This window comes from Galleria mellonella, unplaced genomic scaffold (assembly GCF_026898425.1).
Source record: "Galleria mellonella isolate WM207_F2 unplaced genomic scaffold, CSIRO_AGI_GalMel_v1 utg223, whole genome shotgun sequence".
NCBI lineage: Eukaryota > Metazoa > Arthropoda > Insecta > Lepidoptera > Pyralidae > Galleria > Galleria mellonella.
The window spans coordinates 3,057,810-3,067,839 of NW_026442042.1; positions in this window are offsets into that span (position 1 = coordinate 3,057,810).

The following is a 10,030-nucleotide window of genomic DNA, read 5'->3' on the forward strand; positions in this document are numbered from 1 at the left end:
CTACGTACAACAGTGTGAAACACTAGTAAGTGCTACTTGCGGGGCGTTAATACAGGAAATCTAGCATAATCCTACAGCAAACCCACAACTAGCTGCTAGCTGTAAATAATCAAATCACTTTGATTTATTAGTTTAAGCTTGCTTATTAAACTGTGCTTCCTGGACAGCAATTTGATTGTACTCGACTCAGTTTCTGTGTCTATCATACGTGATTAGATTCTGAATTATCATATCTGAGCGCAATTTCAACTTTTGCATCCGAGTCCGGTAGTTGCTAATGAAAATAATAAATTAAAACCTCATTTCCCGTTTTATATAAGTATATAAATTATAACAATATTCGTGCTAATAAAATAACAAAATGGTTACATCGTAATTTAATGAGCTCGTTTTTAATCCGATTTAAATTCGTTTAAAACGAGAATTCGATTTAGCAGTTTGGCTATTTATAATTATATTATATCTATTCGAACTTCTGTATATACATATATATGGTAGAACAATAAAACCTTTGTGGCTTTTATATCTATATTTTATACCACATATATTTTTAAGTACCTTTGCTCGAATTACGCGATTTCATCAATTCTGAACTGCTTCTTGATTCTTTTTACAATCAATAAAGTGTACTTCCATATTGGTCTGTCTATATTATTCACGCCACGATTCTAATCATTGTTATCTGCAAGAATTTCATTTATTTATTTTTGTTTTTTTAATCATAACTTGTATATTTTTCAACCGACTTCAAAATAAAGTAAGTTTTTCAATTCAGTTGTATTTTATTTTTTTAATATTTGTTACTTCATAACTCTGTCAATTCGGTTCAAAATAGGTTTTGTATTGTAATTTAGTTTTTAAATGAAAATAATTTGTTTTGATTGAAATAGATTTTTTTGGGAAACATAATATAATTATATAATAACATCTTTAATTGTTTTCGAAATCTATAGTCTTTATAGACTATACGTTAATACTTAACTGTCGTTCATTCGTAACTCAATATTATTCGTTGCAATTTCAACAATTTATTACAATGACTAACTAATCCTCCGGTAATGGAAAACAAAGTAGACAAAACAAATTAATTTTAGTGACAGTAGTATGCTTCCCACTGACCACGATGGATTCCAATATGCCGATCGAAATATGGATATGTTGAGTATCGTTACGTCACAACACCTATGTTAGGGGGAGAAAGGGTTGATAGTGATGGATATTAGCAATCCCATTACTAGCATAGCTAATACACTATTAGGTCGATCTCTACGCGGTTCCTGCTGAAAACCATCGTAATTATTGTTGAATTCTTCACGATGGGCCAACTGACCTGCTTCATCATCATCTAATGTCCCTCACTGGTACCCCGCCAGTGTAAACTGATAGCGCAGACGAAGTAACTATTTCAATATCATTCTGCATTCGGAATTCATATGATTCATGAATTGATGCAGTTCCTGAACATGATACAATTCAAGAACATGACGTTTACTTTTTTTGCAAAGAAATAAATCAAATTGGGCCTACTGAACACTCTTTATTTGTTTATAAAAGATTTATAGAAAATCACCATATAGTGTGTTTACCCACCATTTATGTAGAACCGTAACAACAGCTAGCGTAATTTGGCTACGGTCTTCCATAAGCAGAGATCCTTTCCAAGGAAAATTATATTAGAGCCGCGATCAAACTTGTTTTCAGTCGATTTCGTAGACACAAGCACGTAGAGGTATTTTATCAAAATTTACTATGACATCTGCGTAGAACGATGAAATCAACTGAAAGTTGCAGCAAAGGTGACAGGAAGCGGAGTGCAGCGGAGCGCGGCGAACAGCGCTGACTCAGGACGTAACGCCACTACAACGCGAACTCGACTCGATAATGGAAATATGACAAAATTATATATAATTTCTTTGCTCATTTACAACAAAATTTCCAGTATTAAAAAATAACTACCATTGCTACCACCAACCGTACATCTACAGCATCGACAGGGAGTTGATCGCAACACAGCGGTGCATTCGGCTCCTGTATTCGGGTTCCTATTTCCAATTGAGTCCGAAACTAATTCTGGGCAATACCGAAAATAAATATCCGAGTAAAGACGATATAAAAAATTGGAAAATTAACAATGTTAACTAATAAAACAAATTGTCATTTTACCTAGTCGTTTTCAACAGTAATGACATAGGGGAAGGGGATTGTTAGTAATGGAGAGGTTAATCCTCATTGCTGTCAATATATCAGGTCGACCTCCACGCAGTTCCCCCTGGAAACTATGATGACTAATTTATCATTGAATTAATCACGACAGGCTAACTGACCTGTCTTTTCATCCTCACTAATCATCCCTAAATGGTGGTCTGCCAGTGTATACCGATAGCACAAGAATCATTACCATTTTATTATCATCCGTTAAAAAAAACTGTAATCTCATGAGATTGGTACTGGTTTTTTGTTGACATAATAGAAAATGGTTACTATCTCACCATCTGTGTATTGCATTATCATCTTTAGATCTGAGTCATATCAGAACTACTGGTCAGGAGCTTTTAAACAAAGTACGGTAGGAATACAATCAGAGGATAAATGGCTTAATGATATTCAAAACAGCCCAATGAAAGAGCATTTTATTCCTTCTGTAGAAATATTCTCACGAATGGCTGAAAAATATGACTTCGCATCTTTCTAGAAGAATTTCTAATAATATAATCAGGCGCATATGCAGTCTACGAAAATAGGAATTAATATATAAGGCAGATATACATCCGCTACTGTGAAACAATGGTAAGTGCACAGAGCCGCGGGTAAGCGATTTGGCACATTGCGCCCGGAGCGAGCGGGGGCCGCGGCATAATTACGTAGGTACCAACGAAATGTGAGCTGTCGTTTAAATCTTGCGCTGCTTAAATTTGAAGCGAGCCGAGCCTGTATTAATTTAATTTCGCTCGCCGTCGCACACTATGGGGAGTTCATATTCTTTTGCGTTTGTCTCTACGTATGCAATGCCTTTTGTACTCTCGCGGATGCAGCGGTAATGTAAACCACAACTTTGATAAATTTTTTCGTGTATATGACTAAATCAATTATTTTTTCACTGTATACTCATATATTATAGCATAAGACTCTAGTTAGCAATAAAATTATAGGGTATGGAGGCATAACACCTTAGTTCTAAGGAATGACAACGCATGAAAGCTATCGTGAGCGACACAGTATACTCTGTTAAGTCCATGGTACCGTTTATATCTATAGGCGATGGTTACTACTTTTCATCAGGTGGGCCGTCAGCTTGTTTTCTATTCTAAGTTGCCTAAATAAAATAAAAACTCATATTTGTTACGAATATTAATAGTCCAATAAAAAAATATTCGCTATTTAGGCGTCGATCTTATTGCATGTGACTTAATTTTGTAGTGCCTCGTAAAGTTTTATGTATCGTCCTACAAAAATTTTTCAGAATTGGTTTTGTAATATACAGTTGACTCTATAAACAACGTTTTTCCTTATTTTAATATAAAAATCAACTAAGATAATATACCTAATAGGGATTGTAAATAATGTGGACTACCAGTCCCATTGCTAACAATATGCCCTGACAGGTCGACCTCCACATGGTCTCCCCTGGAAACCATCGTGCTGAATTCCAGGTGTATTCATCACGATGGGCTAACTGACCTACCTTTTCATTCTCACTTATCATCCTTCACTGGTGCTCCGCCAGCGTATACCTATAGCGCAGGCGAGGCTACCATTTCATTATCATCTATTGAAAAATAAACTGTAATTATGACCCCGACTTTATTCGTCGCAATGAGTTAAAACTTTAGGATCATAAAATGACTAAGTATGAGTACACATCCTCTACGTTTTATTATTACGTAAATTGTGTTTATAGTATAAAAAAGTAAATTACGTATTTAATAATTTCATCAAGCAAATCTGCAACATTTTCATTTATTACTGAAAATGTTAGAAATTTCGTGCCTACCCCTCGTGGATACATTAATTCGTCATTTTCTAGGAAAACCTGTGACCTCTTATTCAGTTGGTAATATAACTAATCTGTTGCAGAACTGTAACTAGCAACATTGTTCTTTGAATGGGCACTTAAAATGCGTTCTTAGTCTCGCGTGGCAACTGAAGTCGACAGTAAAAAAAATGGTAGGGATTTGTGTTGGTATCAAAGTACAGCGCGAGTCCGCCCGGTTGGTGTTGATGTTAAATTCAGTGTATGATTGCAGCGCAATTTTAGGAATATTGCAAGTTTGTATTGACTCTGTGTTATAAACCAAATACACCTAAGATTTAAAATTAAAAGACAGGTTCTTAAGCAAGGTAGGGACCTGGATAATATCGTAAATATTATATGTATAAAATTGCATATAAATCAATCTCTTTGATTGTCACAATGTCAGAATTACACAATAAAAACGATGTGACATAAATATGTAGAATATACTCATTTTGAAAAAAAAAATGCGTAATATGTAGTTAATACGGTGATCACTCTTTTGAAAGTAAGTGGTAACCGTCGTCTATAGAGATGTACAGCTCAATGAGTACTACAGAATATACTGTGATACTCTCATGCATACTGTCATATTTCTATTTCTGACAAGACTAATTAAACTGTAATTTTATTATTCAGTATGTAATTTACTTATTATTTTGTACTTTATATTTGATTTATTAGCAATACATTAAACGTATCCACACATCTCGTGTTATACTTAAATTTGAGTAGGAACATTCCAGTTACGATCTTAAGTGAAAATCACACAATAAAGAAGCCTTTTAGTACTTTATTTAAATTCAATATAGATATTTTATAATAAAATGCAAATAAAATAGCTTAAATCGTATATATAAGTATTTATTTACGTACACCGTAACATTAGTAGCAGGCAATTGAACATCACTGCTTAGCTCGGTACGTTGTAGAATCGGTTGAGACTTATTGCTGAACAGTACGAACGAAGCTATTTCCCAAATGCATTAGACTGCCAAAGCTGAACAATTTAATGACGATTGACTATTCATACCACATCCGAGCGGTTGACCGCTTTGCTACCCTTGATTTAAAGTCTAATTATTCTGCGATCTCAACCGTGGCGGACGGTTTCAGAGTACGTAATGAGGGCGGCGGGTCTCGGGGAGGGGGCGAAATGCAAAATGTTGCAGTTGCATTTCCCCGTCAGAAAAACAGCTTACACTGGCAAAAATAATTAAGAGTATTAGCGAAGTCGGCGAGCGGAGTGTCGCGCAGTAAATAGTCTGCTAAATACCCACCTACATTTATTGGCGCAGGGCGACTGGGGCCGCTGTAATAGCGGAAACAATTTTGCCTTTTAAAACAGTGTACGATGCTTTGTTTACAAACGATGCCTAAGAGTCGGGGTCGGTGCTATGTACGAAACGATGCGTAATTTAACTACAATTGAGACTGTGGAATTATATTGACATTGTCGCAACAAAATCAACAAAATTACATGTTTATATTCGTTATTATATTTTTACATTGGTAGGTTGTTACCTTTAACTTAATATATTTTTTGTTAACACAGTCAAAGTCGTTTATTTGGTTTATCCTATTTTTTGGCTCATCACAAAACTGCAGAAAGTATAGAAAAACTCCTAGTTTCAGGCATTTAATTCCTTCTTGCGTCATTTCTATCATAAAAAGAAACGACGCACGCATTATTGTTTAGGTTTGAAAATATAACATGCATAAGATAAATAGTGCAATCTGTATCTTTATTCTCAGGACTAATCTCACAGCCATAGGCAGTACAGTATACATACATACATACATTCATATCTATCACGCCTGTCTCCTATTAGGGTAAGCAGAGACAATACAATACAGCAATACAGTATACATTATTCTTTAATACGCGTCATATTCTTTATCTCTAAATACGAGGGTTTTCCATTAAGTGTGCCTACTGTCACCTTGTCATGTCCACCACTACTCGCAGAAATTAATATAAATCTTACATAAGAATGTTCATAGTCCTCATATTTTCCTATTACAACATCTGGATACCTACGATATAATTAAGCCTAAAATAAATTAGAATTTAAGTCATAAATCAAACTCTAAAACAGTAAATAGCAAACCATAAATCGATGCCACGGCAGTGACAACTCGAACGCACCCTCCGGAATTAGGCACGCAATGCTCACGTAGTTTCGTCTATCACTCAACTCCACTCACTACCAGTTGACATATCAATAGTAGGGCTTTTCACCTACAATGGTCTTCGTGTTCGCCGCATTAACATGGGCACATGGGCCTAGCGGCGCTGGAAACCTGTATTTACCGATTCCCAATGCATCATTTGTTCGCTGTCAGTATGGCACTTGACGACGGTTCGTCCACTAAAGCAAGTCGACCGAAAAAAAGATAATCCTCCAATTAAATTGAACCACTGTCCGTAAAATTGTTTAACCGTTTGAGGTACGAGGTAAGACTTTTTAGTTTTCGATTGTACGCAGGCTGCTCGAGAAACTGCTGATAGGTAGTTAGACCTGCGTAATATGTAGTCAATTGACTTTCTCCTCATAGTTAAATCTGCGTATATAATAAATTGGCTTTCGTTTAAATAAGCTCGCTGTTTTTAAGTTTATGCTTTAAACTTGGTTATCTTATAAATTCTGTGAAATGCTCTTGCAATGTATACTAAGTAATGTTATAAAGAGGATATATTTGAGTTTTTAAATGTTTATTTGTTCCAAAACAACTCAAGTGATTTTAAAAATTCTTTCATCTATATAAAGCTATATTATCAGCAAATAACATAGCTCATATATTATTAAAAAAAACTATGACCTAAAATATCAGAAATTTAACTATTTATGCTAATATAAAACACTGTCTTTATATTTTTCTATTGTAAAAATAATAATTGGATTACTTATCTGACCTGAAAATATAGAAACCTAATTATTAATCTGCAAATTTACCTATAGATATTGGCAATATTAGCATTACGCTATGAAAACCCAACGGCCAGAGATGCACATCACATAATTATGATACGTTCACATTAACATTTACATTTCATTTCAACAATACGCAGAGATTAATAAGTATCTTAACACGTATTATGTATTATTTTATAGTTGATATGTAGATACGTATTTTAAAAATATGCCTGCCTTATCAAAATAACTTCTAAACTTTTGTAATGAAGTAAAACAGATTATTTTTATAATGTATATACCGTTTATAGTGAGATTAATGATAGATTACAAGCGGAATACTCAAGGACGTATCATACTTATATGAAATATCTACGGCCAATTTTAACTACCGTAAACGTGGGCATAGATACTTAGATACCTGTAAACTTGAATAACTAATAGGTATCTAATTAATCGAAAAAAAATTTTTTTTTTTTTTTATTTATGGCTAAACACTCAGCAAATAACTTCATAAATATAAATTGAAATAGAAATATTATTAAAACATGAATTTCAAATTGCAATTAATTATTAAGTGGAAATTTAAAAAAAGGTAGGACTTGAATTCTCGCCTTCTATGCCATGCCGAAGCCAGTGTTATTACTAATTGAGCTACCACTTTACTGAAAAAAATACTATCTTATTTCTAAAAATCTAAATGAAAGAGGGTTATAAGAAATTTATCAGTAGTTGACGGTCGTTCTTTTTGTCTCCGTCTATTCATCAAGTTCCAACCGACGTATGTCTACCGGTATCCGGTGCGGGTAGTGCGACAATAGCGAGCGACGCGACGCGAGATCCGCGACAGAATCTACCGCAGCGTCAGCAAACGTGCGCAAATTGCTGACGCACTCGCGTTCGGCCCTTGACATTCGGTGTTAGTCAATACCATTCAGACGTATGGGAAATTATGGTGCCCAAGAGGATTTATTCATGGAGATTGGACGCAGTTGTGTCACTGGCGATCAAATTGTTTTGTGTAGAATGGTTGATTGTGGAGACTGGACTTTTTTTGTCAACACAAGTAATTTTGTTTTATTATTATGTTAGTAATTGATGTGATAATTTGTTGGCCTCGGTGGTCTAGCGATTTAACGTATCTCTTAGCTTTCTGATGGTCGCGGCTTCGATCGCCGCACAATAAAAATATTCGTGTTCATGAACACGTCTATTTGTATTGGTCTGAGTGTTTTTTAAGGATTTATAATATATAGCAATATCTATATGTTTTAGTTACAATATCTATATACAGGTCAAATAACGAATATGTTAAGTCTGTTATCCAAAAAATAATAATAGGTAGCAGACTTTTAACATATCCGAAAATAAATATTGTTTTCGGATATCTTAAAAATCCGACCGATATGGCCGATATCGAAATGGGTGATGACCTTTTTTCCGCCATCAATGTTCAGAGCAACCCAATATACTCATACAGATATCGTATAGATATCCATATTACCCATACCAAATATTTTCTATATATATTATATATGTATTAAAAAAAAGCATATGAGTAATTTCTATCAATTATCTAGTATCTTGTACTACAGACTTTGCTTAGTACGGAACTAGATGGCATTGTGTGAAATGTCTAAGGTTATTATTGTTATTGTCTGATTTAGTTTGCGAATTTGATAATTACAAGCCTACTTCCCTATTTAAAAAGTATATACCTACAAAACCTATATAGGTATTAAATTTTGCTTAGAAAAATGAGTCGATAATGTAACTATTTACGTTAAAATAAAGTTAATGTTGTAATTTAGAGTCATACTTTTTTTTTAATGGTTGATAATAGAATGGTAACCTCGCCTGCGCTAACGATATACACTGGCGGGGCTCCAATGAGAGATGATAGGTGCGAATGAAAAAGTAGATTAGTTAGCCCATCGTAATGAATTCACCTGGAATTTGGCACAATAGTTTCAGGGGTACAGGAGGTCCACCTGGTTGGGCATATTGCTAACAATGAAACTGGTAGTCCGCATTAATAACACCCTCCCCCCCTTCCCCACCCCAATTTAGAGTCATACTGAGGAAAAACAACAATATATACTATATATATAATATATATGTACTATCTTTTATATCAAAATAAAGCAATAATAAACTGAAAATAAAAAAGGTCGTACCATTCCCACAAGAGAATAGGTAGTCCATACCACAATCGTCTGACTAAAAATGTGTTATCAATAATAAACGAAAATTCAAGTTTTTTAAGCAATGTATCAGTTCTATGATATACACTAACCACATTCATTTTCCCAGGAGAAATAATACCCATATACATTAAAATCGATTTATATACGTGCTGAATAGAGCTAGACGTTAAGTTTCTAGGTAGTTTTTACTTTTTGCTTTGATCCAATGATATATAAAAAAATGTTCATGCTCCCTTTTTTACTTTATTCGGGCAGTAAATATTATACATTATTCTCATTTTCGTGTATTAGTATATTTTATATATATGTAAGTATATTTGATGTTTATATATATTTATTCGTTTATATATGTAATTTTAGTATGTATGTATATCAATAATTACTAGTACCGCATTCTAGTATTCTGACACTTCTCTATGGTTAACTGGGAGAGAATACTTTTAGCATTAAGTCCGCCATATAAACATATATGTACATATGTATGTACTAATGAATAAATAAATAAAAATAGGTCAACAATGTCAACATTACAACAACAACCACATAGGCAGCACATATTATTACGGAACGTAGGTAATTAGTAAACAACAGTTTAAATCCAGCCACATTAACCGGAGTGAGTTGGCAGCGTGATGGCCGCTGGCGCCAGCCCAACGCTTGCAGGAGAGGCGACACAAAGTGGTTGCACCGTTTACCGCCTTCATTTGGCAATCTTTCACTGCATAGTAATGCGCATTCAATTCATGTTACCCTATTACTCTTTTTGAATATTTTTATTCTTGTCGAATGGACAATCAGGAAATTGTTGTAATCGCTTAAAACACGTTTAAAGAAGGTAATACGACGGTAAACTTTTAGTAAACCGAAACAATTTATTTTATTTTTTTCTGAGAGAG